The following is a 27,212-nucleotide window of genomic DNA, read 5'->3' as shown; positions in this document are numbered from 1 at the left end:
ATGCAAACAGTTAATCTAATGCAGAAAGATGGGGTTTGGGGGAATCAGCTTTATATCAAGGTTGTCAAAGAAGGTTTTGCTGAGAAGGTAATATTTGGGTTGACACCTAAGAGAGCAGACAACCTGCCATGCAAGAATATGAATGTGAGCGTAAAGCATTTCAGGTAGGGAAGGCCAGCTAGTCCAATACTGTTAAGAACGGTATGAGTTAGATAATTCCGGAAAAAAAAATCTATTTGTTTAGGTAAGGTTTGGGTTCTTGGCTGTTAGGAAAGATGGACAAAGAAAGAAACATGTTTATTTTCCTTCCATGGTGGAGTTTATAAGCTCCCAAAGATATTCAAGGGAAAAAGAGTGCCAAGCCTATGCCATCTGGCCTTTGCAGAAAGCACAGTGAACTGACCCAACTGAGGCTAGAGTTCCGAAGTTTCAATATCTCTATTGATATGCCCCTTCCTCTTACTAAACTGTCTCCTCTGGAAAACTTCCCATTAACCCTTGAAGAGGTAGAGTTAACCATGGCCACTCTAGGGGAGCGGATGCTGAAGCAGTTGATGTTAGGGGTGAAGAACATTGCCCCTAGCCTTTGGTTGGTGCCCTCAGTGAAGATTCATATTGTGAAGCCTCCACTCCCCACCACTCCCATAGCGCTCATGCCTTCATATATTGGCTTGGCCACAACACTGGCTTCATTCCATCTCTAGGTGAGCACTCTTTCAAACACATGAAAAGCTGTTATGTAAGGGAGTAAAAACAACTGTTCTGTATTACTAATGAGAACCAAACTTGGACTAGAAGGTAAAATTTTAAGTAGAGAGACCTCAGCTCAACCTTTTGAAAACACAGCATGCAACACTGAGAACAAATCATCTTATATGATAGTAAGTTTTCTGTCTCTGGAGGCACTGAAGCAACAGCTTTTGGACTTGTAGTTGATATTGCATAAGAGATTCTTCTCCTGCAAGAAATTATCTGAAATGTCTTCTGTGGCCCTTTCCACCTCTAAGAAGCTAAGAAAGAGTCCATTGTTAAATAATGTACTGCTTGTCTGAGGGAAAAATATATACATAATTTCTCTGAGATGCCTGGCCTGCTACTACACCTAGTAGTACTACATACTAAAACCAGTATGAATTTACCAATAATAATAATATAATAATGATACTACAATAAAGAAAATGATATTGGTTGGTTTGGAGGTTTGTAAGATGCCTGCATCATTGAATTCAAGTCTTGGTTACATCTTTTTGGGTCCCCTTGGCTTTCCCCCAACATGTGAGCATAAGTCATGACTATGAATCCTCATGATTCTCAACCTTGGATTCAATGCTCCCCTCTGATAATAAATTCCTTATAATGCTCTTTGACTATCTTTAAATTAGATTCATAGAAAATATATCTTACATCTCCACATAATTACAAAACAACGTCATAGCAATACTCAAAGAAGAAAAGTAACAACAATTTATACTAAAATAATCTACATCGCAATATGAAAACAGATGGACACAACTACACTAATGACACACAGAAGTAATCAAAAGTATGTTCTACATGTAGGCTCACCATGAATGTGACAATAGCAAATGCAGATTGATTCCAGGGTACTGTATTAGTGATTCAAAATTCGCAAACAACATTGCCATTGGAAACATGGCTTTCTGTAACAATGGACAACTCTTGTAAGGTTTCCAAGCAAAACAGAATACATAAAATCTTACCTCAGTTGAAAGAGTAGTTCATTCTCAGGAAACCCAGTGTTTTTTTTGAAACTAGACAAAAAATACTTTATATATATATTTATGTATATATACAAACTATTATATATAAAGTATATATATAAAGTACATGCATAGACTTAGGTTCTAAGCTCAGGTAATTATAAAAAGAGAAAGAATAGTCTGGGTGATATTAAAAAGTCATTTAAGATAGAGGACAATTCTTTTTTTGTTCCTGGTTACTCTATCCACTTTAGAACATCTGACATCTCTAGCCTCCTTACACTGATGCTTCTTCACCCCAGTTATTGTGAAAACCAGGATAAAAAAGCACCCACAAATTTCCAAAATAGCACCTGGGGGAAGTACTAAGTTATTTGAGACGACTGACATCAGACTAGGACAAGCACAGTATCTTTATCTCCCTTCCTTTAGCTGTGGGAGGCTGTTAGAGCCAAGGGATATCTTAAACAGAATTGACTTTCTGAATCAGTACCAACCCACTGCAGCCAAGGCACCTTGGAAACACCCAGTTACCAAAGTGATCTGAGCAGGCCCTTCCATCCAATAAACTGACCCCGATGTGGTAGCTGGGATCTTACATAGTTGGAGATAGACATCTCAAATAAAGGACTCCTATTTTGAAATCAGCAAATGAAGTCTCATGTCCCTTCATGCAACTCTAGTACCAGGGCCACCTTGCGAATCATTTATTTGCCTTGACCAGGTAGGTGTTTGAATGGCTGTTTTAGAGCTAAAATAGGCCATGGCCCAGTTTCTACTGTGCTTAATCTGGTGAGCTTTCTTCACATTAAATTTAACCAAGGGTAATTATTTATTCCCAATGAAAAGGTAGTGTTTAGGTGATTTATTAATTTCAAAATTACCAAATGCCATTTCCTCCATGAAAGTCTGAATAGGAGATATATAAAAGTCAGTGTCTGGAGGAATCGTAGGGAGATGAGGCTGTGGGGAAAATACGGGAACAGAGTCATTCTGTCAACATCTAATTCTCAAAAGAACTCCAGAATTGATGCCTATCTATTCTTACTGCATTTCCCAGAACAGACATATTGTTTCAAGCTGATAACTCCTGAAACGGCTAGAGAAACTATTTTATTTTGCTCTAAATTTTGCCTGTTAGCAAACCACATTCTCCAGATTTGCACAGAAGGAATAAAACTTCAGTGAATACATGTTAATGTTCAGTCAGCTGCTCTCATTTTTCCACATCCATATCCAGATTTTTTTCTCACTCCACCCACAGAGAAAGAGGAAATATGGTCAGAATTTGCTTTTGCAGCAATAGACAAAGTGTTTCTCCCAAAGCATCACGATGTGTGTGTGTGTGTGTGTGTGTGTGCGTGCACGTGCGCGTGCATGTGTGTCTGTGTGTGTGTGTGAGAGAGAGAGAGAGAGAGATAGAAATAGGGATAGAGCTAGAAGGATAGAGATAGTTCATTCATTTCTGGAAAGCAAAACATCCATTTTTATGAGACAAGGAAAACTTTATAAACTGAGGTCTTTACTGCAAAAAAAGCTTCTTACATCCTTATAATGACTTGCATTATACAAAACATTTTCAAAAACATGATTTCATTTTATCATCACTACCAACCCATGGCATAGGTATGATTGTCTCCCAATTATAAATAAGGAAATAAAGGTACAGAAATGTTCATAACTTTCCTTAAGTCACACAATGAGGAACTAGGGGACTGACCAAAAGAACAGGTCTCCTGAATCTAGGTTTAGTACTCATTCTAATATTACTTATCCATATAAATTGAGTTGTTTTAAATCATCATACTGGTAGGGCGCCACGGTGGCTCATTTGGTTGAGCATCAGCTCTTGACTTTCACTCAGGTCCTGATCCCAGGGTCATAGGATTGAGCCCTGGGTCAGGCTCCACGCTAAGCATGAAGCCTGTATAAGATAGTCTCTCTCTCTCTCTCTCTCTCTCTCTCTCTCTCTCTCTCTCCTTCTGCCCCTCTCCCCTGCTCACACTCTCTCTCTCAAATAAAAATAAATAAATGAAATAAAACAAAATCATCATACTAGCAAGCTAAGCAGAAAGGCCCATAGAAGGTAATATGTAAAGGTCTCCAACCAAGTTTCCAATGTTTGTTGTATAAAAATATTTTGAAGATAGCTAATTTCTGTATCTCAGTATGTAAAACAATAAAGCTCTAAGGATGATACTGTAATTTGCTGAGGCACCAGTTGAACTAGTTTGGAAAAACTGAAGATTTCAAACTCTACGCTTAAGGTAAAGCATCAATAAGATATCAAATGCCGTGTGATCTTAAATAACATTTAATGATAACAGAATATGATAATTGTGAGAATATGTATGAAGCTAATGATTATAAAATGTTCAATATATTTTTCACATAAAATTATTTTTAAATATAATTTTTAACGTTTATTTATTTTTAAAAAAATTTTTAACATTTATTCATTTTTGAGAGACACAGAGAGAGAGAGAGAGAGACAGAGCACGATTGGGGGAGGGGCAGAGAAGGAGACACAGAATCTGAAGCAGCCTCCAGGCTCTGAGCTGTCAGCACAGAGCCCGATGTGGAGCTCCAACTCATGAGCCACGATATCATGACCTGAGCTGAAGTCAGACGCTCAACCTACTGAGCCACACAGGCGCCCCAGTGTTTATTTTTTAGAGAGACAGAGTGAGAGCAGGGGAGGAGCAGAGAGAGAGGGAGACACAGAATCTGAAATATGCTCCAGGCTCTGAGCTGTCAGCACAGAGTTTGACGCAGGGCTCAAACTCACAAACCGTGAGATCATGACCTGAGCCAAAGTCAGATGCTTAACTGACTCAGCCATCCAGGCACCCCTTTAAATATAATTTTATACCAAGCTATGGTGCATATTGAAAAAATGCAACTTATTTCATTTGGCTTTCTGCTTTACACATAGATGTTTTCAAAAGCGTAGAAGTCTCCCTAATCACATCTTGAATGTAAACCTGGTTACAAAGATAAATCGGTGTGCCATGTGTTATAAGGAGAGATTGGCCTATTTGCTGCATTGTACTGAGTATTATAGGATCATGAGGTTATCCTTGATAAGAGTTTATTTTAAACCAGATTGTTCAGACTCTGGGACATTTCTTTTCTTTTTTAAGTTTTTTTATTTATTTTGGGAGAGAGAGCAAGAAAGAGAAAACAAATGGGGGAGGGGCACAGAGGGGCAGAAGGAGACAGAGAATCCCAAGCAGGCTTTGCACCTTCAGCACAGAGACCAATGCTGGGCTTGATCCCACAAACCCGTAAGACCATGACCTAAGCCTAAATCAAGAGTCAGACGTTTAACTGACTAAGCCACCCAGGCATCCCTAGGACATTTCTAAGTCAAGACTGGGGATCCTGTAATAGGTATCTGCCACTACCTACACATGAACTTCTCAAGCTTGGCGTGGTGTCTCCGAGTTGGTGAGTTTAGTGCTTTTGCATGGACTCAGCATGCATTATATGATCGAGAACATTGCATTGATCATTCCCTATGCTAAGTGTTTCTATCCTCACATATTCCTTTGAGGTGGTACTTCAGTTAGGGTAATGCTAACAGCTCTCACAAAAGAAATCTGTAATTTCAGAGCTTTGTATAATAGAGATTTATTTCTCAAAGCAAAATCAGGCAGACGCTCCCAATCTGTAGGCAATCCTCCACCATGTGGTGACTCACAGACCAAATCTCCTTTCACCACAAGAGGCTACACTTTCCTAAAGCAGGGATCAGCCAACTCTGGCCTGTGGGCGGAATCTGGCTGCCAAGTGTTTTTAATGATCCATCAGCTAAGACTATTATTCAAAGTTTTAAATACTAGAAACAAAACAAAAATATAATATTTTGTAACATAAAAAATTATACGAGATTCCTACGTAGGTGTCCCTACACAAAGCCTTTTTGGAATATAGCTACACTTACCCATTTATGTATCATCCGTGGCTGCTTTTGCAGTACAAAGACAGAATTGAGGAGATGCCACAGAGATTGTTCACAAAGCCAAAAAATATTTACTATCTGACTGTTGTGGATTGAATGCATACCCCCAAATTAATTAATATGTTGAAGCCCTAACACCCAACATGATGATATTCATAAGTGGGGGCTTTGGGAGTAGAAGACATCAGGAGGGTTGGGCTCCCATGATGGGAATAGTGTCTTTATAAGTAGAGGGAAAGAACCAGAGGGTTCAAGAGCTCGCTCTCTCATTTTCTCTCTTCGCTGTGTGGGGACAGAGTGAGAAGGGAGACCATCTGCAAGCAAGGAAGAGGGCCCTCACTCAGAACCCAGACATACTGATGCTCTGAACTCAGACCTGGAGCTTATGAGGAATAAATGTTTCTTTAAGCCACCCAGAATATGGTGTTTTGTGATGCAACCCAAGCTAAGACACTAGCCATTGACAGAAAAAGGTTGCTGATCCTGGATCTAGAGCTTCCTTACAGACTGAGTTCTATCCCCAGAAGAGTGGGGAACACGTTCCAACTCACAGCTTAGAGAGGTTAGTGGCTTTCCCAAGGGTTGATTCCATGTTGTATATCCAGGATCCAAACATAGGTGTCTTTGACCTCAAACCTCAAAATCTTAACCTTATTTCTTTACTGTTAGATGCTTGAATCTCCCCACCAGTATATTCATTCATAAATTCCCATACTGTATTCATCTTTGGGAAACCAATGATGTCAGGCAAATATGCCTCATCACATTACTTTAATTTAACACGCATTGAGCTCTAGCCATGCTCTAATAATATCTTCAAGGAAACAATGAGAAGTGTTTAGTATGAAATACAAAAACCTCGTGTGGCGCTGTGTGTAATGATTATGTGACAAACAGTTAATAAATCTTCAGAACAATAACACTGCTTCCAATAATGTTTTACATTCCAAAATGATTAATTTTTAACAGTACTTTGTATCCCTTGTGTATAATGTCTTAGATCCCATAGGATAAGCAAACCAATCTCCATGTTACTATGAAACAGAAATAAAATATTATAGGATTTTCTGATGACTCTGAGGAGTGGAATGGCTCCTTTGGGACTGCAAAGTTAATTAAAATGAGCATAGAATTGCTATGCTCTATTACGGCACAATTATGCTCTCCCCTCCTTTTTTTGGTTCCCTCCTTAAAGACTTTACAATGAAGGTCAAAGTGAGAAAAATAGCATTTTCTTCTAACTTTGCTTTTACATGAAATGAGTTCCATTCTTTTCTATGTATATGTTTAAAAGAAGCCAAGTTTTGCTACCTTGGAATTCCTTGGAGATCATCACCCAATATATAAGAGGATAGAAGAATTAGAGATAAATGGTCGTGAAATATTCATAATAATAATTGCCATAGGTTTTCTCTACCTTATATTTAGACTTGCAGAACAAGCTTAGATAAATCGGTCAATATAATAGTGTATCAGAAAAAGTAGAGACAATATCTTGATTTTGATGTACTAAAGACAAAAATAGAACTCTTTCTTTAAAATATTGTTTTTAAACTATACTCCAGATGTCTTTCTAGCATCGGTAATTGTCTACACACACACACACACACACACACACACACACACACACACACAGGACATACCCCCAATAAATGAAAGAAGACTTTCATTCAGATGGGACAACTTATTCTAAGGTGAAAGTGTCTTCCTGACACAACTTATTCTAAGGTGAAAGTGTCTTCCTGACACATACTGTGAGGTACAGATGATAAAGTCTCTCAGTTCTGTGGGCATAGGAAGGGTAGAATATGCTGGCTTTAGAAAAGATCCAAGTGTCTTTTGATGTTAACAGGAAGTATTATACAGTATCCATTAAACTAGAATAAATGCAAACTTCATGATGAAAGGAACTTACCCTGCATACTTAAAACCTTATGTGTTCTTTCATTTATTACTTGTAGCAAATTATTACTATTTAACAGATGGGAAATTTGAGGTTCTAAGAGTCCAAATTATTTTTCCAAGAACACATGCTTTATTTGTAGTAGACACAAGATTCAAACACAAACATACATCTTTCTGACACATCATGTGGCCTCTAATGTGATGACCATTCATTCACCATCCACATTTCACTTCACCTGACCTGTCAGTTCTTCCTAGCAGCCATAGCTTGGCTCTTGCAAGTCACTGGTGATGGTTACACATCTTTCAAATCTATCACATCAGAGAGTTCACAAACACCATGTCAAGTGAGCTCTTTTCGGTCCCAGGTATCAGAAAAAAAAGCTTCATGTAAGACATATAATAATGGTAATTTATTTGGCACATATAATTATTGTAAGGATTAACTTCTAAAAAGTCTTCCCTTACTAGCTCTAACATGTCTCTAAGGACCTCTTTTTCTTCATCTTTCTTCTTCATCTTCTATAATGCCCATTTTATTCCAAAGCTTGTCTCTTCAATATTCCAAGAAGGAAAACAGAAAGACACAGAAATGCATTACTTCCTCTTTCACAATGGAAGTAAAGGAAGAAGCTTCATCTCAACAATCCTTACAAATCTTAGATGCATTTTTATTAAATAATAGTAAATGACATGCCCAACCCAGAAGACTACTGTCTCCAGGAGAGTCTCAATTGTTTTGGCCTCAATAATAGGCTCCAACATTGAAGTGTAGGAGAAGTCAATCTCCTGGAAGCTACACGGACCCACAAATAAAGACTGGGGGACACTAAAAAGCAAAAAGATGGATAGATGTTTCAGAATTGGGTATATTATGTTGTAGTAACAAGTGATCCCCAAATCTTAGTAACTTAAAACAACAAATGCTAGGAGTTCTACTCTGTATCATCATTGCTTTCACTTCAGGACCCAGGTTGAATGGACAGCCACATTCTGGAACACTGTCAAATAGTGAGGGAAAAGAGAATGTGGAGAAATATGCCCAATCTTAATGAGTCTTCACTTTTGATCAAAGGTCAAAAGCAAGTCACATGGTCATGTAATTTCAAAGGAGGAAGGGAAGTTTAATGCTACTATGTTCATGGAAGGGGAAAGCTAGATTCTTTGTGGGGAACCTTCATAAACATTCCAAGAAATAACCAACAAACAGCCACCGTGTCTACCCTGAGTTAGAGAAAGAGAGATGTTCTGAGTTGTAACACCACCAAAGGACTTCAAGAGGACAATGGTATAAGCTTGAAGAATCACAGGCCTCTCTAAATGGGAACGAGGATGAATTGCTCTCAGGTACCCACTGAATTCTTGCCTCCTTCACTGATATTTACATTGCATAATAATAGTTGCAGCACATAGTTAATACCAGGAGAATCAGCTACAATGAAGAAAATATATAGTGCTAGGATTAAGTCATAAAAATACTCCATGTTCAGTTGTATGGCTGGGCAATAAATTCAAGTACCTGACTGACATTTCTTTAGAACTCACAAACATTCCATTTACTCCAGAGCTAATGGAAGAGATATGATCAGAAAAAAGCAGAGACTAATTTTAAATTTCACTTAAAATCACTACTACTGATACTAAGATTTAAGAAACTTATTTGGATGCTGTCAGAGTGCATTGTCATAGATCTTTTTCTCCATTCCAACAACAACAACAACAACAACAACAACAATTTTTCTGAAACCCTGGCCAAAATAATTTAAGCTCTGTAATTCTGATTTAAAAATAAATATTGAGAAGCCATTGAGAAAATACATAAAAATAAATGAGAAGTAGAATGGCCTAATACACAAGAAGAGTTTCAAGACATTGCACAGTGAAGAAGTGTGGAGGGTGGCCTCTGATGAAAAATGGGAGAGGAAAAAATCAAGACTCAATCCATTTTTGCTTTAGAAAATAAGCAATAATGCCTGCAAAAGAAAAGTTTATTTTTCAATGTTACTATTTATTTTGGTAAAGGGAAATGAGAATCTTAATGACTTTGGGACCCATCACTTGAGTGATGTCATATGATTTTATGAAGTGGGAAGTGAAATGAAGAGAGTCTTCCCATGTGTACATACCACATTCTATGTCTTAAAGAGTTTGATCATCTACTCTAAGATTTTTCTTTAATGATACCTATCCAATTAACTGTAATAGCTTCTCCTAGCCTAGGAAAAATATGGTTTCAATCTTAAGTGCTTAGAAGTGCTTGTTTCTTATTTCATTCAGTGAATATGTATTACATCCCAACTGTGCACAGTCGAGGAGCTAAGAACAGAGTGGTGAACAGTATAGACAAGAGTTCATGTTGCTAAATTCCTTTCTTATGAAAGAAAGGGTCTTAGGGGTTTGACCTGGGTTTATGTCTCATAAGCTAGGAACTGATACAAAAGTGGGTTGGCTCATGGCTATGGGGTTGAGACTCACGGAAATTTTCAAAATCAGCATTCGAGGTCAAATGGAATGTTGTAACTTCAGAAAACCTTGAATTAGAACAAAGAAAAAAAGTCCCAAGGTTCTACATAGTATGATGTGAAGATAAAACAAGGAGAAAAGAATAACAAAAGAAAATGATTCCATCAGGTGGGATGGATCCTGGCACAGTTCTAACTTTAACGTAACAGTTCTCTTAAACTTCACAGGAAGGCTATGAAGGGAGTGCTTTTATTATTCCTACTTTATAAGTGACAAAACAGGCTTAGAGATCCAGGAACAAAGTGTCATACCCAAGATCACATCCATCAGCCTAGCTCCACAGTTTGTGCTCTTAGTAAAATGGAGCAAACAGATTCATTTTCTATGTATAAGGGCTGGACAATATTAGGCTTAGACAGATTATCTAAGCCATTGGAACATAAAACAGGTTTTCATTTATAGAGCATTGGTACCGACTTGCCTACATAGGAAGTAAACCATTTATTTCTGGAGACACATTTGATTAACCTAGAAGCACTGGAGATTTATAAAAGTCAGATCCATATTAAACTAATTCCAGCAACTTTGAGGATACAAGTTTTCCTAGAGTAGACGCTCAAGTATCATATTTATCTTGATCAAGCATGGCGTTAAAAGGGATAATGATATAGAATAAATGAATACATAAATGAATGAACTATGAATGACCATGGTTTAATTTTTCTTTTCAAACTTCTATTTTCTTAAGCAATTATTGATATTCTTTGTAAGGAATTAGACATTTTTCACTGAAGCAAAATAAATAGCAATTACACCATTCCTAAAAGAATTCAGAATGTTTTAAGAATGTATAATATCAGGATATACCACCCTGTTTGCTTCCTTCTGCTCGACATGGGATTGGAGAATGGAGCATTCATGCAATGGTGATTCATTCATTGGATTCATCAGATGAATCCAATGCTTCTAATTGAAAACACATCCCTGTGCACCCTTAATTACTTTTCCAATTTTTTCTCTACTTCTAGTGCTCAAGCTCTGGAACCAAAACAAAACAAATAAACAACAAAAATTCTCATATAAGTATCACAAGAAATTTTGGTTTGGGTCATCGCCAATGGTATATATTTATTCAAATATTCCAATTAACTAAGAGCACGAGGCTCCCACAGTCTCAGACTGTTTGGCTAGATAAAATACAGGATGCTTAGTTGATGTGAATTTCAGAAAAACAACGAATAATTTTCTTAGGATAGGTATGTCCCAAGCATTGTATGTTTGTTTGTTTGCTTGGCTTTGGCATATCTGGCAAGCCTATCACCAAGGTTTAAAGAAACAAAGGCTCCACTGGGAGAATGCTGTAGTACCAAACAAGTGTGTCTGCCAGTAATTGGTTCTGCTACCCTGATTAAGTTGCCTTGCCCTGCTGAACCTCAGTTCCTTCATTTGCAAAGGGAAAAGAGTTGGACTAGTTGAATTCTGAGGACCCTTTCCTCTGTACATTTCTAGATTCTAGTAGTCTGTAAGAGTCTGAACTACATACAAAGACAAGAAGTATGACGTCATTGTTTGTAAAATGTCCTGTGAGGCAGAGAAATTATAAAGCATTCACTTATTACCATTCTCCCCAAGAAGGAGAGAAAAAGAACAACAACAGCAAATTAAATAGACAATGGGAGTGGGAGACAGCTGTCTTCCAGAGAGTTCCTAAGAGGTAAGAGAGTGTGCCCTGGGATGTCCTCCTCTCTAAAGGCTCCTGCTGTTCTCTTTGGAGGTTACCATTTGTTCCACCCACAGGGTTCCAAAATTAAGAACTGGCCTCTTTTGTGGGGAAAAGTGATTTTAATGCATTTATAAGGAGCTAAAATACACAGAGATGTAAGAAAAATGTTATATGTTTTTATAAATACACAGACATGTAAGAAAAAAGATATATTTGCATTCATTTAAGGGATGCAATGCTGAATGTAATTGTTATAGCTCAAGTTTTAGGGGTTTTTAAAATTTTTTGCTTCATAAATTTTATTTTATTTTATTTTTATTATTTATTCATTAATTATTATTTTGTGTGGGGGTGGGTAGCAGACAACAAAAGGATACAGCTCTGCCATCATCATTTATCAAACTTAGCAAGACTAATTCATACCCTTCACAGCACCCTCCCTAAGAGGTCCTGATGAAAGATCACCCCAGTGCCTTCATTAATTATGACACTGTTCATAATTGCTCAGCATTCCCCCATTCTGGCTTGAGTTAAATCAGAAATGCAATTAAATATATGTAATATATGTGTGAACCAGAATACTAACAATTCTTCCCTTCCTGGGCATTAAAAATACAATTCTTCAACTTCTACATACTGTGAGCACCATTTCTTTTCAGAGAAAGATAAAAACACAAAGCAACTTCTCATTGTGGCAAGGAAATCCAGGGAAATCTTTTCATAATAAGACCACAAACAGGGCAATACAGGGATAGTTTGGAAAACTCACTGTGTAACATAGGACAGACCCTGTGGATATTTTTGGTGAGAGAAGTACATCATAAGCAAATGTAAGGTTAAGTGGAATCTTCCTCCAGGAACTGTATTTTTTAATGAAAGGGAGCTCAGTTGAAGCATGAATGTGATTATCTGTAACAAAGAGTCTCACAACTGATATGCTAATCACAGTAGAATAAAAAGACACAGACACAGACAGGGTTCACCTTCTTTTGGCCAATGAGGACTGAAGCTTTAAAGCACCAACTCTCTATCAGGCTTGTACATTTAGAGGATTCCAATCCCATCTAATCTTGTAGGTTTCCCTGGGTACCTTCCATAAGACTTTAGCCCTGTTCGTATTTCCTGAGTTGTATACACAGGGCAGAGAGCAGGATAGAATCAGAAAACGTAATTCTCAATCAGGGTTTTTCAACCCTGACACTATTGACATTTTGGATAGAATAATTCCTTGAGTGACTTAGACTCTCAGGGAGGAAATCAGACTCTGGTAAAATAAAGTCCACAAATAAATATATAAAAGGTATATATACATATATATATATATTCATATATATATATAAGAAATATACATTTCTTCTCACTGTGTTGTATCATTCTCAAGTGATAGAGACAACTTCGTATGAATTGTATACTTTACTCAAGCATCACGTGTTGGCTATAAATGTTATTTTTCTGTCTCTAGACAAATACTTTATTTGAACATTGCCTTCCTGATTATCCACTCTCAAAACGATCAATACCTCTCAAAACGCCACAGTTGTTTTTACATACAACAGATGGCTTTCATGGGTCTATCTATTCCTTCAAGATCTAGCCTCCACCTGCTCTCCCAAACCTCCCCTCCTCCTTCTGCCCCACACGAATTCTCGAAATGCATGTGTGCTATCACACTGGTCAGTCTCTCAGCCTGGAATGCACATCTCCTCATCAGATTGTGAAGTCACTAAAAACAGACTCAGTGTGTTTCTCCTTTTCTCTTTTTTTTAAATGTGTATTTTTGAGAAAGAGAAAGTGCAGGGGGCGGGGGGGGGGGGACGGTGGAGAGAGGGAGACAGAGGATCCCAAGAGGGTTCCATGCTAAGCACAGATGTGGGGCTCAAACTAAGGAACTGTGAGATCATGACTTGAGCTGAAGTTGGACGCTCAACCCACTGATCCACCCAGACACCCAAGTCCTTTTATTTTCAACACCAAGCAAAGGCCCTGTGATAGTAATGTTTGCTATTTTTAAAAACAATTAAATGAATTAATATCAACTCGGAAGAACTCTTAGGTGGCAGCTCTACTTTCTCTCAGGAGACAAATCACCTCTAACTCTTCAATTAGTTCCTCCTTGGAGTCAAAGTTAGACACAGAGTTGATTCAAAGAGTAACTGTTCTCCATTTTTTTTCTCTGAAAATCTTGAACTCTGGTTACTGGTTAGAAAATGAAAACGGGCTTCTTGTGTATTTACTGCACTGATTAACTTTAGGGTTTCAGTAGAGGGGTCTGTTGTGTAGTGAGTCAGAAATAAAAAGTGAAAAGTGAAAAACCTGTGCGTAAGACCCAGGTGCTTTAAAACTTCTGGACTGGAGCGTCTGGGTGGCTCAGTGGGTTAAGCGTCTGACTTCAGCTCAGGTCATGATCTCTCAGTTCAAGAGTTCCAGTCCTGCATCACGCTCCCTGCTGACAGCTTCGATCCTGGAGCCTGCTTTGGATTCTGTGTCTCCCTCTCTCTCTGCTCCTCCCCTGCTTGCACTCTGTCTCTGTCTCTCTCTCAATAATAAATAAACATTAAAAAAAAACAAAAACTTTTAAAACTTCTGGACTTAGCTAGTTTGGATGTGGGGTGGGGGCAAAGAGGGAAGAATGATATAAACCAAAATAATAAGTTTACCTTAAAAAGAGTAGGTCAATCATATAAAAATAAAGTTCCTTTGGAAGTAGCAGGAAAATCATCATGAAAGACTAAATAAGACATTTTATTAATACATTATAGTAGAAGCCTATGTTGTTTGTTTGGCCAAGGAGGGCTCCCCTCTCAGCCAGTCTTTGATTTCAAAATTTGAATCCTGTACAGAGACCTTAAGGACCAGTGAGATCAGTGCTTTTCTCTTCCCCGAGGGGAAACTGGCCATACAAAGATTCTAATTTTAGGAGTGAATTAAAATTTATTTATTTTTCATGCCACCTTAACAATATTTTTGCTATGATAGAATGGAAAATGTAGTGTCCTATCAATTCTCTATTGCTAATATGAGCCAAGAAAATCATCTAAATAAAGTCCAGTGGCAAAGAAAGCATGAATCATAAAGCAATGCAATGCCAAACTAAGCCATGTTTCATCAGTCACCAAAATTAATCCTGAATTTCATCAGCTCATGCAGACTGTGTCCAAAGAAATGTTCTGGGAGGCACACAGATTAAAATGAAGGACTGAATTAAAATACCAAAGTTGCATTTTATTTTCTAAACCTGTACTTTCCACTGGTAGTCAGTGAGAACATGAAAACAGGCTTCTAGCTAAAACAATGTCTCCCCTAAGAACTACTACAGAATGCTGTAATGGGGCAGGTATCCTCTGAATGCCAGAGTTTGCAAACTTTTTCCTTCAAGGATCAGAGAGGAACTAGTTTAGGCTTTGCAGGCCTGTGGTGTCTGTTGCAACAACTCAACTCTGCTTTTGTAACCAGAAAACAACCACCCACCGACAACACTAACTAATGCGTGTGGCTATGTGCCAATAAAACTATTTATGAAAAGAGGCAGTGGGCTGCATCTGCTAGAAGGGCCACAGGTTGCTGTCCCCTGCTTCTTTAATATATTAGGCAACCAAGAACTGAGAACTGATGAGACACAATGTGGAGTTTGTTGTTCTTTCCTAATTTCTCACTAGATACATGTTTGCAGTTAATACCTCACAGTCATTAATTTAAAATGGAACCTCCAGCAACTCTGAACCGGCAATTAGTTAAAACAAGGTAAACGTGTAAAACGCCTGCCAGTTAGCTATCTGATCTGCATCAATCCACACGTATTAAGTCAGTGAAAGAGCAGAAATGTAATTTTCCAGAACATGCAACCCTACCGCTCCGCATGCCTCTAATGAGGGAAAGCTAATTATTTTATTATCTTAACATAAACCTCCCCAAATTAAATATTTCCAGGGTTATAAACGGTTTGCCTCCGAGCTTCTCCAAAAGCTTAAAATCAGTCCTTTCACTATGGCAGACAATGCTCCTGGTCTCCTCAGAGTTCAAAGAAAGCCTTGACATCTTTCAGAGTTTTGCGTTTTGTTCTTCTCACAGAAAAAATAAGGTGCTACTGATGTTGCTCTCCTTATTGAGAAGAAAGTTCAATACCATTATATCCTGTTGACAAAAGGGTCCAGAAATTGTGAAAGAAGCTGCAATAGCCGTCATCATTCTTCCTTTAAATCCAGCTCTAATCTCATCAGTGTTAACTGATTTTATTTGTACCTATTATACATTTTCAGTTTGCCAAATAAGTAAATAAACAAATTTGTGCCTGTTATACATTTTCATTTTAACCTCTTTCAAAGATAAACAAATAAATAGATGTATTTATTTATTCCTCTTACAAAAGCAGATTCAGTTATTTGATTATTAACCATTTCCTAGTTCTCTTCTCCTCCAAGCTCAATAATTGTTTTTATTTTCCTTTCCTAAATCTGTGTTGCTGGATCTGCCGAAATTTGTCATGAAAAACCCATTTGGGTGAGACTTTCTCTCAAATTATTTAATCCCAGGGAATTAAGTTTCAGGATAATAGGCAGAGCGATGGGCCAAATAACCACATTTGGCTCCTACATTGTCTGTTGTTAACTCTTAAAGGCCTAGTGTTATCATATTCATCTCTTTGTCCTATGGTAAACAAAAAGCCACACTTCTTTTAAGCCACCAAGTAAAACTAAGTCATAAACGTCTGTTCCATGGCCATTGGAGTGCGTTCCTTTCCTATGTTTCTTCAGGAAGAGCTAGGAAAACAATTTTTAATTTTCATTAGTCATTTCTCATAAGACATACTCATATGTGAATGTTTTCATATTCCCCCAAACGTAAACTATTTCCCAGTCATTCTCTCTTTCATGCTGACTTTTTTAAATACCCTTATTCTTCACAATATCCATTGCAAATTCATGGCCAATTACTACCCATACTCCCTATTCTTAATTGAAGTTTGAAACCCTCAACTACCTAAAATAAATGAGTTCTCTTGGAATTTTGGTGGCAGAGGACAAAACAAAGATTGCTACCTGCAAGAGTGCCTGCTGTCACAACAGGGCTAAAGTCAAAGAAGGGATGTGTTCCCCCTGACTTGATTGCTCCCTTGGGGAGGAAATTGTGGCAAATGAGAATCCACTACTAATTCCTTTGGCCTGTCTTAAGGAGAGGTTCATGGCAAAGCCATAGAGCCCTCAAATCTCCCAGATAAGCCTATACTAAGGTACTTCCTGCCTTGCTCAATCTTCAGGTTTATTATATGTTTTTATATGAAGTTCTTAAGAATTACTTGTGGAGGGAATGAAGGGGAAAACGGAAGGAAGAAGAAAGGCATCATTTATATGACTTACATGATAACAGTTCCCTTAGTACAACTGACCAGGTGTATGTTTTCATATCACTTGCTTTCAAGTTTAAAATGCATGAGTAGCTACCTGGAATTTCTTTTTAATAAAGTTGGAAAAAGGGGCTGTGGAAAAAAAATTATTGTCACAATAACTAGATGAGTGAGAGTATTAGATATATTAAAGGATACAAATGAATACTATTTTCTTTTCAGATTGTCTCAGTATACTGTATTTTTATCTCCAAGTCTTTGAATTAAGTTTCCAAGCACCCAAATGCCATTTCTGAGTTTTTTGTTTGTTTTTATGGTTGATTCTTTTTTTTTAAATATAATTTGCGGTTAAGTTACCTAACATACAGGGTAAACAGTGTGCTCTTAGTTTCAGGAGTAGATTCCCATGATTCATTGATTATATACAACACCCAGTGCTCATCCCAACAAGTGCTCTCCTCAATGCCTATCACCCATTTTCCCCTCTCCCCTACCCCCCATCAACCCTCAGTTTGTTCTCTATATTTAAAAGAGTCTCTTATGGTTTGCCTCCTTCCCTCTCTGTTTGTAGCTATTTTTTCCCCTTCCCTTCCCCCACGGTCTTCTGTTAAGTTTCTCAAATTCCACATATGAGTGAAAAAATATGATATCTTTCTCTGACTGACTTATTTCACTTAGCATAATACACTCCAGTTCCATCCATGTTGTTGCAAATGGCAAGATTTCATTCTTTCTCAGTGCCAAGTAGTACTCCATTGTTACCACACCTTCTGTATCATTTTGGCTCTTTCCATAATTTGGCTACTATTGATAGTGCTGCTATAAACATTGGGGTACATGTGCCCCTACAAATCAGCACTCCTGTGTCTTTTGGATAAATTCTTAGCAGTGCTATTGTTGGGTCATTGGGTAATTCTATTTTTAATTTTTTAAGGAAGCTCCACACGGCTTTCCAGAGTGGCTGCACCAGTTTGCATTTCCACCAACAGTGCAAAAGGGTCTCCCTCTCTCCATATCCTTGTCAGCATCTGTTGTTTCGTGAGTTGTTAATTTTAGCCATTCTGACCAGTGTGAGGTGGTATCTCAGTGTGGTTTTGATTTGTATTTCCCTGATGATGAGCTTTATTGTCAAAAGACTCTAAGAATGCATGAAGGGGTGGGCACTAAGGAAATGTTTGGGAACAACTCTAATTTGCTTATAGGTATAGCAACACTCAAGGTTAAAGGGTGCATGTCTTTTCCGAATGGAAGAATATAGATCTCTGAGAATCCAGGCTCAGTTCTTCTCAAAATGTCTATCTCATTGTGCTATCTAGGTAAGCAGGCTACTAAGAAAAACTATAGCAATCTGTATAGTGCAGAGTGTTAAAAACTAAAAGGAATAAAAAGTTTTTTAAAAGTTTTTTTAAAAAGCAAAAAAAAAAAAAAACTAAGAGAAAATTGGTTCCTAGTTTTCCCAAATTCAAAGGCCTTATCAGAATTCATAAGACAATGTAACTTCCTAGTCTGCAAAGCTCACGTTCCTGAAGGCCCAGGGGGACTCAGCTTTTGAAGCTGCTGCCTACTCCTCTTGACAAGCTCAGTCTGCACTTTCACTGGAAAAAAAGAAAAGCAAAGGAGAGAGAGAATTCTTCTTTAAATGCTCAGGAAACTGAAGAGACATTTGCTTTATTATTATGAATCCATCCTACCAGCTGCAGGTGGTAAAATTTAGCACTTGGTCAGACAACCCCCCAAGAAGATCCACAGAGGATCAAAAAGATACCCTGGGAAGTAACAGAAAATTAGCAAATTCATAGAAGCATAGAATAGCGGTTGCCAAGGGCTGGAAGGAAGGGAAAATGGAGAAGTGATGGTCAAAGGGCACAGTGTTTCAGTTACAAGATAAACAATTTTTGGCGATCGACTACACAACATAGTGCCTACAGACAATAATACTGTATTGTGTACTTAAAATTTGTAAAATGGGTAGATCTTATGATAGGTGTTCCCACGACACACACACACACACACACACACACACACACAATAATAATAATAAAGGGGACAGAAGACAACTTTAGGAGGTGATGAATATGTTTATGGCATTAATGGCAGGGATGGTTTCACAGATGTGTACACTTGGTACTCAAATTCACTGAGCTATAAACATGAATATATATATATATATATATATATATATATATTGCATTTCAATGATACTTCAACAAAGTGGTTAAAAAAAAGGTTGGCTGGTCATGGAAATGACATTCAAACCTTGGTTGTGCTTCCTGGCTCAAGTATGAGGGGAATTTTGCCTCCACAACAGTGGGAGGAGAAACTGTGGTAATGCTGAATTTTCTGCAGGTAATGAGAGATCAGAAAATTCAGGGACCAAAATTGATTTTTAGAAATTATCCTTAATGGTCAAAATAATAAAGCCAGTTCTTCATGCAGGTCAATATCACATTTCAGGGTATAAAGCTGGTGTTTAGAAATTTGAAACAAATAAGATTATTTCCACCAAACGTTGTAAAAGTGAAAATGTAGTCAAGTAGTATTTAGCATCATAAAAAAATAAAACAATCTTCACAGAGTAACCCAATATCTGGAATAGGCACTGGGGGAGTATGGGCATGAAGAAAGAGGCTGGAAATGCTGGGATGATAATAAATAATTATAGGATTTAATAAATAATTTAATAAATAATTATAAGGGATTTGCATTAAATGCAGCAGGGGAAAATAACACCCCTGTATTGAAAAATAATGACCACAGGAAAGGGAAATAACTTTAATTGACAACCATGTGTGGGACACAGCACTGGCATTTGATACATATTACCACCTTTTTTTATCCATACTGTGAGTGGATAAGATATTCCATTTACCAATAAATAAAAAGACACTCTGAGTTGTTTATGTTTTGCAAATGTTTTGCAGGATGCACTGTGTCAACTGAATATTACAAAACCTTTAAAAGACAAGAGATTACGCCCTGGAAAATCTGTGTGTGTGTGTGTGTGTGTGTGTGTGTGTGTGTGTGTGTGTGTATGTATATAAATATATATAGTATGAATTCTGTGAAATGTGCTTCTGTCAGCTCCGTGTAGTCACAAAGGTTTATGTGGGGTTTACAACATCTCTTTGCTATTTTCCAGCTCCTGTTGTGGAGGCTGCAGAATGATGCTTACGGTACAGATGGACTTGCTGGTGTGAAATCCCATCTTGACCATGCACGAACTATATGTCCTTGAGCAAGTTACGTAAGCTGCCTTTAGCTTCTCAACTATAAATGAGAGCTAATGATATCTACCCCATAAGATTTGTGAAGATTAACTATTTAAGCCTGAGCACAGTGACTAGGGTATACAAAAGCACTCAGTAAAAGTTTGGTGTTAATTTTGTCTGTTTTCTCTGCTGCTCTGGCTCCAATACTTGGAATAATAATCAGCAAAGTACACAATCAATAAATATTTGCTGACTGATTGCTTAAATATATCATTCTCTCTTCCAATTTTTTTTTTCCTGTAAAGATAAATCCCTTCCATGTCAATCCCCTCCTGCAAGACAAATGTAAAAGGCATGGAAGGCTTAGTCTCAGTCCAAATTGACTTGCTTTGTGTGAGGAAGTGCTGGGCCTTCACTCTGGTGTGAGAAAATGAGAATCAAATACATGTGAAGAAACGCTAGAAAGCTGTGCGGAATGAATACAGCAGACTTCTCTAGCAATGTGTTCTCCTTCAAAGAACCCAGATTCCATTAACTTGAGGTCAGCTTCCCTCATTGTACCTCTTGTTTGTCTCCCCTCCCCAGACATTTATTTCCCTGACATTGTGGGGATGAGCTGAACAAACAAAGGAGAAATAGAGCTGTAACTACCCTCACTGAGCCAACAGGACCCCAGTGTGTAATGAGACAGCTCAAGTTATTATCTCACTTGCTTAAAGGAAACCCATGGGACCAGATGAAAGACGAGAACAGGAAGAGAAAAGGCTGTGAGTGTGTGAACATGAACTAAGCCCAGGTGCAGAGTCAATAATCCTCATTGTTTTTATAGAGATATTAGCTACCTTCATTTGCTCTATTTCAAGCGTTAATACGCCATTGCAAAGGACTGTATTAAAATGCCATCGCTTCTACCACAGGCAAAGCTAACATTTAATGAGAAAATTCCATGGGTCAGCGTTTGTACGCATCACTTTGCATACATTGCCACATTCAATCCTCACAACAACCCTTGGAAGAGATATGACCCCAGTTTTCAGATGAGGAGATGAGGCTCAGAAACCTAACCACTCAGCTGGAAAACCATGCTATTGTTGTGTCAAGTCTGTATGGCTCCAAAATGCTTATATCTTTATCTTATAACTTTCAGCCATACGGGAATTTCGTGGTGGTAATTACTACTTGAAATGAGCAAACCTCCAAAGGATTTGACCATCTCTATTATTACATGGAATTTTTGTTCATGGTATTATTTATGGTGAAGAGGTGTTCATCGCCACTTAATCTCAATCAACCTACATTCTATTCATCAAAAAATGCTTTCTTGAGTGCCTCTGAGGTCCTAGTTTAATCCTATGTGACTTTTTAAATAATTTTGTCATTAAATGGATGCATGAAAAGTTTACTTTAGACATTCCATGCATTAAAGCAGCAGTGTATACAGTTCACAAATCTGTTTTCACCTGCATTCATTCATTTAGTTCTCAAATCAAATCCTTAGGGTACACTGGTTTTTCTCCCACCATTCTCCAGTTGAGCATCAGGGATGCACATAGCTTGTTAACAGCACAGCCAGAACTCAAATCCTGTGCTCTTCCAACTCCAAGCCCAGTGATTTCCTCCCTGAATCACAGCTATCCAGTATGATGACACTGTACTTGGAATCCATCCAGTATAAACCATCCCCTCCATCAGATGCTCCCTATCAGCAGATGAGCAAAGCATAGCTGTTGGAGTGGTGGTTCAGTGTAGCTAAATATTCATCAGAAGTGTGCACATTAACAGCCACACACAATAATTAAACTGAAATTAATTTCCTCAGTTAATACATGCCACAGAATTAAATTAAACCTCAACAGAAAACAGGGCAGACTGTAACTATTAATCCTCCCCTAAGCAACAATAATTATTTTTGCCAACATTTATTTCATTTGCATATATGATGTTATGTCGCAAATTTTCACATACCAGTGACAATTTTCTCTGCTTTGCCAGATCGAGAATTAAGCAATATATTAGGTCAGATAGTCTGTTGGCAAAAAGTTCCAGGGATCCAGTTCAGGAGTAAACTGCTAACATTTGGGGCAGCCGAGTTCATTGATGTTAGGGCTCTAATTCACAATGGGATCCACTGATTGCAAATATTTGTATAACATATACCCCATCCATGACTGAAGAATAATTTTATGATAAATGGAAAGTACCTACAAGTCACATAAGAAATACTTCAAAAATTAATACATCTCTCATTTTATGTAGTTATTATGGGGATCAATCATGGTTTTCTCTGATTGGAAAATCGTGTTTGTAAAATTCATTGATTTAATTTTTCAGTAAATTCTTCCTGGAGATGTCTTATGTAAGCATAGCTATCAGTCCTGGGAATATAACAGTGAAAAAATAACCACAGATCCTTTTCTCATAAATCTTGCTTTCAGTGGGAGACAGACATAGCTACAACTAGAAACTAAATTGTTCATGCCAAAGTGCATAATGCCCACTTCAGGAAACAAAAAGTGCCTGAGAAATGACTATGAACCTGTCACTCGTTAAATTGTGAAACTTTAGATAAGTCATTTAACCCACCTAAACTTCAGTTTCCTCATCTGTAAAGGTAGGAGTGAGGTGCAGATTAAAACAAACAAACAAACAAACAAAAACAAAAACAAAAACACAGAAACACTAATGTTTTACTTTATAGGAGGTAAGTATTGCACTCATTGTGTACTCTCCATATACCAAGCATTGTACTAAATACTTTGCCAGTGTTTTCTTTTATTCCCCCTTACATCAATCCTAAAAGGTGAAATTAATATTTATCAGTGTTGTCATTTTATAGGGTTAACTGTGGTCACACAGCCAGTAGGAGATAATGACAGCTTTTGAACTTGGTTAAGAGGAGTTTAGAGGTACTCTTATTTACTATTAGGTCATTTTACCAAGTAAGGAGTGCCAAGACAGACGTTAGCATATTTCTCCCACTATGTCATCAACAATCAGGACATTCACTAGCAAGAGTAACTAAGCTTTTTCCTTCCCAACTACCAACAATTTATATATATATTTTTAATGTTTATATATTTTGAGACAGAGACCACATGCAGAGGAGGGGCAGAGAGAGAGAGAATCCCAAGAAGACTCTGCACTGTCAGCACAGAGCTCAATGTGGAGCTCAGTCCCATGAACCATGAGATTATGACCTGAGCCAAAATCAAGAGTAAGATGGTTAACCTATTGAGCCACCCAGGTGACCCCCTCCTCCAACTTTTTATGTTTTAACTGATGCTTCAACCATGACCAAAAAACAAAACAAAATAAAAAACAAAAAAACACACACATAATAAAATTCTTAGTAACAAAAATGTTGTCTCCAGTGGGTGCAGTTCTGCAGTTTTCATTCAAGCATATGCAATTTTTGAGAAGAAACATATGTGAACTCCAGCACAGAGCTGTTTATTGGCAACTGATTAATATTTCTTTGGCTGTGAGTTTATTGGGGAGTTGTGAGTTCTTTATAAATAGAATGTAGAAGCCTGTCACCCTCTCACTGTTCAATTACCAAGTTTTATTAAGGAAATGGCAAAAAAAAAAAATCTGTGACGTTGGTCTAGGATATCTACTAATAAAGGGATTGGCTGCCTATATGGAATCCTGACAAATGATATTTTTTAAGAAATGCCTTTAATACTCTGTTAAATAGACAAAAAAATACATAAATAGAAGGACACAAAAAAAGAATACTATAAACAAACCCTGAAGTCCTTTCACTGAGAATTTCATGGGCTGCAGCATATTGCTAAGATCAAGATCCTGTAAAACGTTTACACCCAATGTTTCTATAAACCTTTAAACACAAATAGAAAAATGTGACTACCACATGGCTGAATTGCTCTAACATAGTCTATATGTAAATTCAATGGATTTCAGTTTTTATCTTTTCCCAAATGAGAAGGAATTGACCTTATGATCTTATGTATCTCTTTGGCTTCCTTGATAGAATCCCTTTTCTTCCCTACTGGGTTTGCCTCTCCCTCATATAAGAAGTCCTCCTTCTGATGGCTCCTGATTTCTGTGTGGGAATCAATGTGGCTTAAGGGAATTTCCTTATTTTCCAGAGGAGGGTATGACCTAGGCAAGATGTGCTTCTTTTCCCACTGGACAGCAGTGGGCATGGGATCTAAACTGTTTAAGTCACTGAGAATTTCTTTTACAATTCTGTTTTCTCTCTCTCTCTCTCTCTCTCTCTCTCTCTCTCTCATGTTGTTGTTGTTGTTGCTGCTGTGAGCGCTGGTGCAAAAGCACTCTCATTCCTGCTTTTGTGCAAAGGGAATACATGATCCCAGGAGATGCAGACAGCCATCCTGGGACCAGGGGAGAGATCACTTTTAAATGTAATCAACACAAGGAAAGACAGAGTAGGAAGGAAGAAAGAAAACAAACAAGGACATGAGAAAGGGAGAAAGAGAGGGAAGGAGGAAGAAAGGAGGGAAGGGAAGAAGGGATGGAGGAAGAAACAAGGAAATTCTGACCTCACTGCAATGCTGGATCAAATCTAAAATGAAGCTAGAAGCCACAGCACATTCTTTATTTTTTGCCCCAAATTCCCCTTTATTGTTAAACCAGTTTGAGTTGGCTTTTCTGTTAAGTGCCTCACGAACATTCTTACACTAAGTATATTAGAAAGACCCATCAATCTTAAGTCCTTTTGTACGTGTGATGAACTTCCTTTTCTGGTTCTCAGACTTTTGGAGCCTACCTAATTTTCCTTTGCCCATCCATGGTGTAAATCAAAATATCTAAACTATATAACCACCCAACCTGTGTTCTAGTCTTGAATCATAAGAGGTAACAATCAAGAGTATTGGTTTTGGAGGCAGATAGATCTGGCATCCAATAGAGCCGGTTTTAGTTATCAGCTCCTTACCTGGCCTCTGGTCCAGTTCCTTTTATGTAACCAGATTAATTTATTTTGGCTTTCACAACAAATTACCACAAATTTAGGAGCTGAACGGACACAAATATATTATCTTATATTTCTATAGCTCAGAAGTTTAATATGGGTCTCACTGTCCCAAAAGGAAGGAAGGCCTCCACAGGGCTGTGTTCTTTTCTGTTCTCTCTGAGTAGGATCTGTTTCTTTTTCCAGCATTTGTTCCCCTTCCTCTATCTTCAAAGGCAGCAAAACAGGTTGAGTCCTGCTCACATCACTTCACTTTGACCCTCTCTTTTGCCTTCTCTTTCACTTTTAAGGATCTTTGAGATTACACTGGGTTCACCCAGATAACCAGGAAAATCTCCCTATGGTCGGCTGACCAGCAAACTTAGTTCCATCTGCAGCCTTAATTCCCCTTTGCAGTGTAAAGTATTTGGATCCCAGCAATGTGGATATGGACATTTTGGGGGGCCATACTCTGACTACCACAGTAACATGCCCTCTCCTTTCCGGTTTGTTGTAAAAATTAAATGGTATAAACCCTGCAAAGTGTTTTGCACATAATACATGCACTATAAATTGCAACTCCTACTATTAAGTCACAGGGAAGTGAGAAAGATGTGAAAGTCAAGTTGGTTCTTTGATCTTCCTTATGCAACCTGTGGATCAGGGCCTTGAGATCCAGAGAGAAGAGTGTGAAGAGTTAGCACTGCTCCTCCAGCCCACTTGATGATCAAGCCCATTCCCAAGTGGTCACCATTATCAAACTGCTTTCTCTCCCCAGTGCCCAGGTCTCTTGCTACAGGTCATACCTGGGTTTGTTCAAACTCTTGACATGCTGATTCCAAATACTCCCTATACCTTAACAAAGCAAGCCTGTATTAATCCCAAACAATCTCATAAATTATTAAACCAACTGGTTGAGGATGTTGATTGCTAAAACACCTGGGCATGTAAATTATTACCTTCTAACAAAAAACACCAAATCTCCAAACACATTTATCCTAAACTAAGCTTTTTTGATTCTCACCTCCATGATATTTGTCATAATATTACACCCGTATTATCTCTAAAAGATTGTTTAGTGGCACCTGCATGGTTCAGTCAGTTAAGCGTCTGACTCTTCGTTTTGGCTCCGGTCTTGATCTCACAGTGCCTGAGATCCAGCCCCATGTTGGGCTCTTAGCTCTCAGCAGAGAATCCCTAAAGGGATTCTCTGTCTCTCCCCCCTCCCCACCCTTTCTGACCCTCTCCTGTTCATGTGTGCCCTCTCTCTCTCTCTCTCTCTCTAAAATAAACATTTAAAAAAAGAAAGGTTTTTTTTACATCCATCCATTTATTTCAATCAAAATTATTTTAAAAGAAAACTTTATATCAGCACTTAAAAAGAAAGCCACTAGTATAGTCTGCCATAAATAGAAAGTAACCAAAAAGGTAAAGATAACGAAAACAATGCCATTCAAACTGAGGTGGTTATTGCTGCTTGCCAAGACTCTGAGCTGAAAGGGAGAAGAGAATGGTATTGCAAGCCCAAGAACCCAAAAATTCCTTGACACAGAATAAATAAGTAAATTGTGGTATAGACATACAATGGAATACGGAGATCAAACGCTACAAATCACAGAGAACGTTTAGGCCTGCTGTTACAGCATCAAGCTGGTGGCTAGAGGGTATTCGAAAATGGTGTGACAGGGCTGCAGGGTTCAATAAATTGGGGTTAATGCAAGGTGATACCGTATCTGAGAATGACAATGTGAAAGAGGCCACAAGAAGTCTTCCTGAGAATCTGTATAACGACAGGATGTTTCTCATTAACTTAGCAATGGCCCTGACCAGGAGGCAGCAGATTCGCCTAAAGAGCATATCCTAAAATATGAGGAGGATAAATTCTACCTTGAACTTCTGAAAGAAGTTATTTGGGAAAGAAAAGAGAGAGAAAAATGGGCAAAGAAATAA

The 27,212-nt window shown here is 37.9% G+C and overlaps 1 pseudogene; it reads left to right on the top strand.

The window, feature by feature from the left end:
- On the top strand, positions 1 to 27,212 carry LOC125916962 (cytochrome b-c1 complex subunit 7-like; annotated as a pseudogene).

Source organism: Panthera uncia, unplaced genomic scaffold, assembly GCF_023721935.1.
Source record: "Panthera uncia isolate 11264 unplaced genomic scaffold, Puncia_PCG_1.0 HiC_scaffold_1362, whole genome shotgun sequence".
Taxonomy (NCBI): domain Eukaryota; kingdom Metazoa; phylum Chordata; class Mammalia; order Carnivora; family Felidae; genus Panthera; species Panthera uncia.
This window is presented reverse-complemented; position numbering and strand designations above follow the sequence as displayed.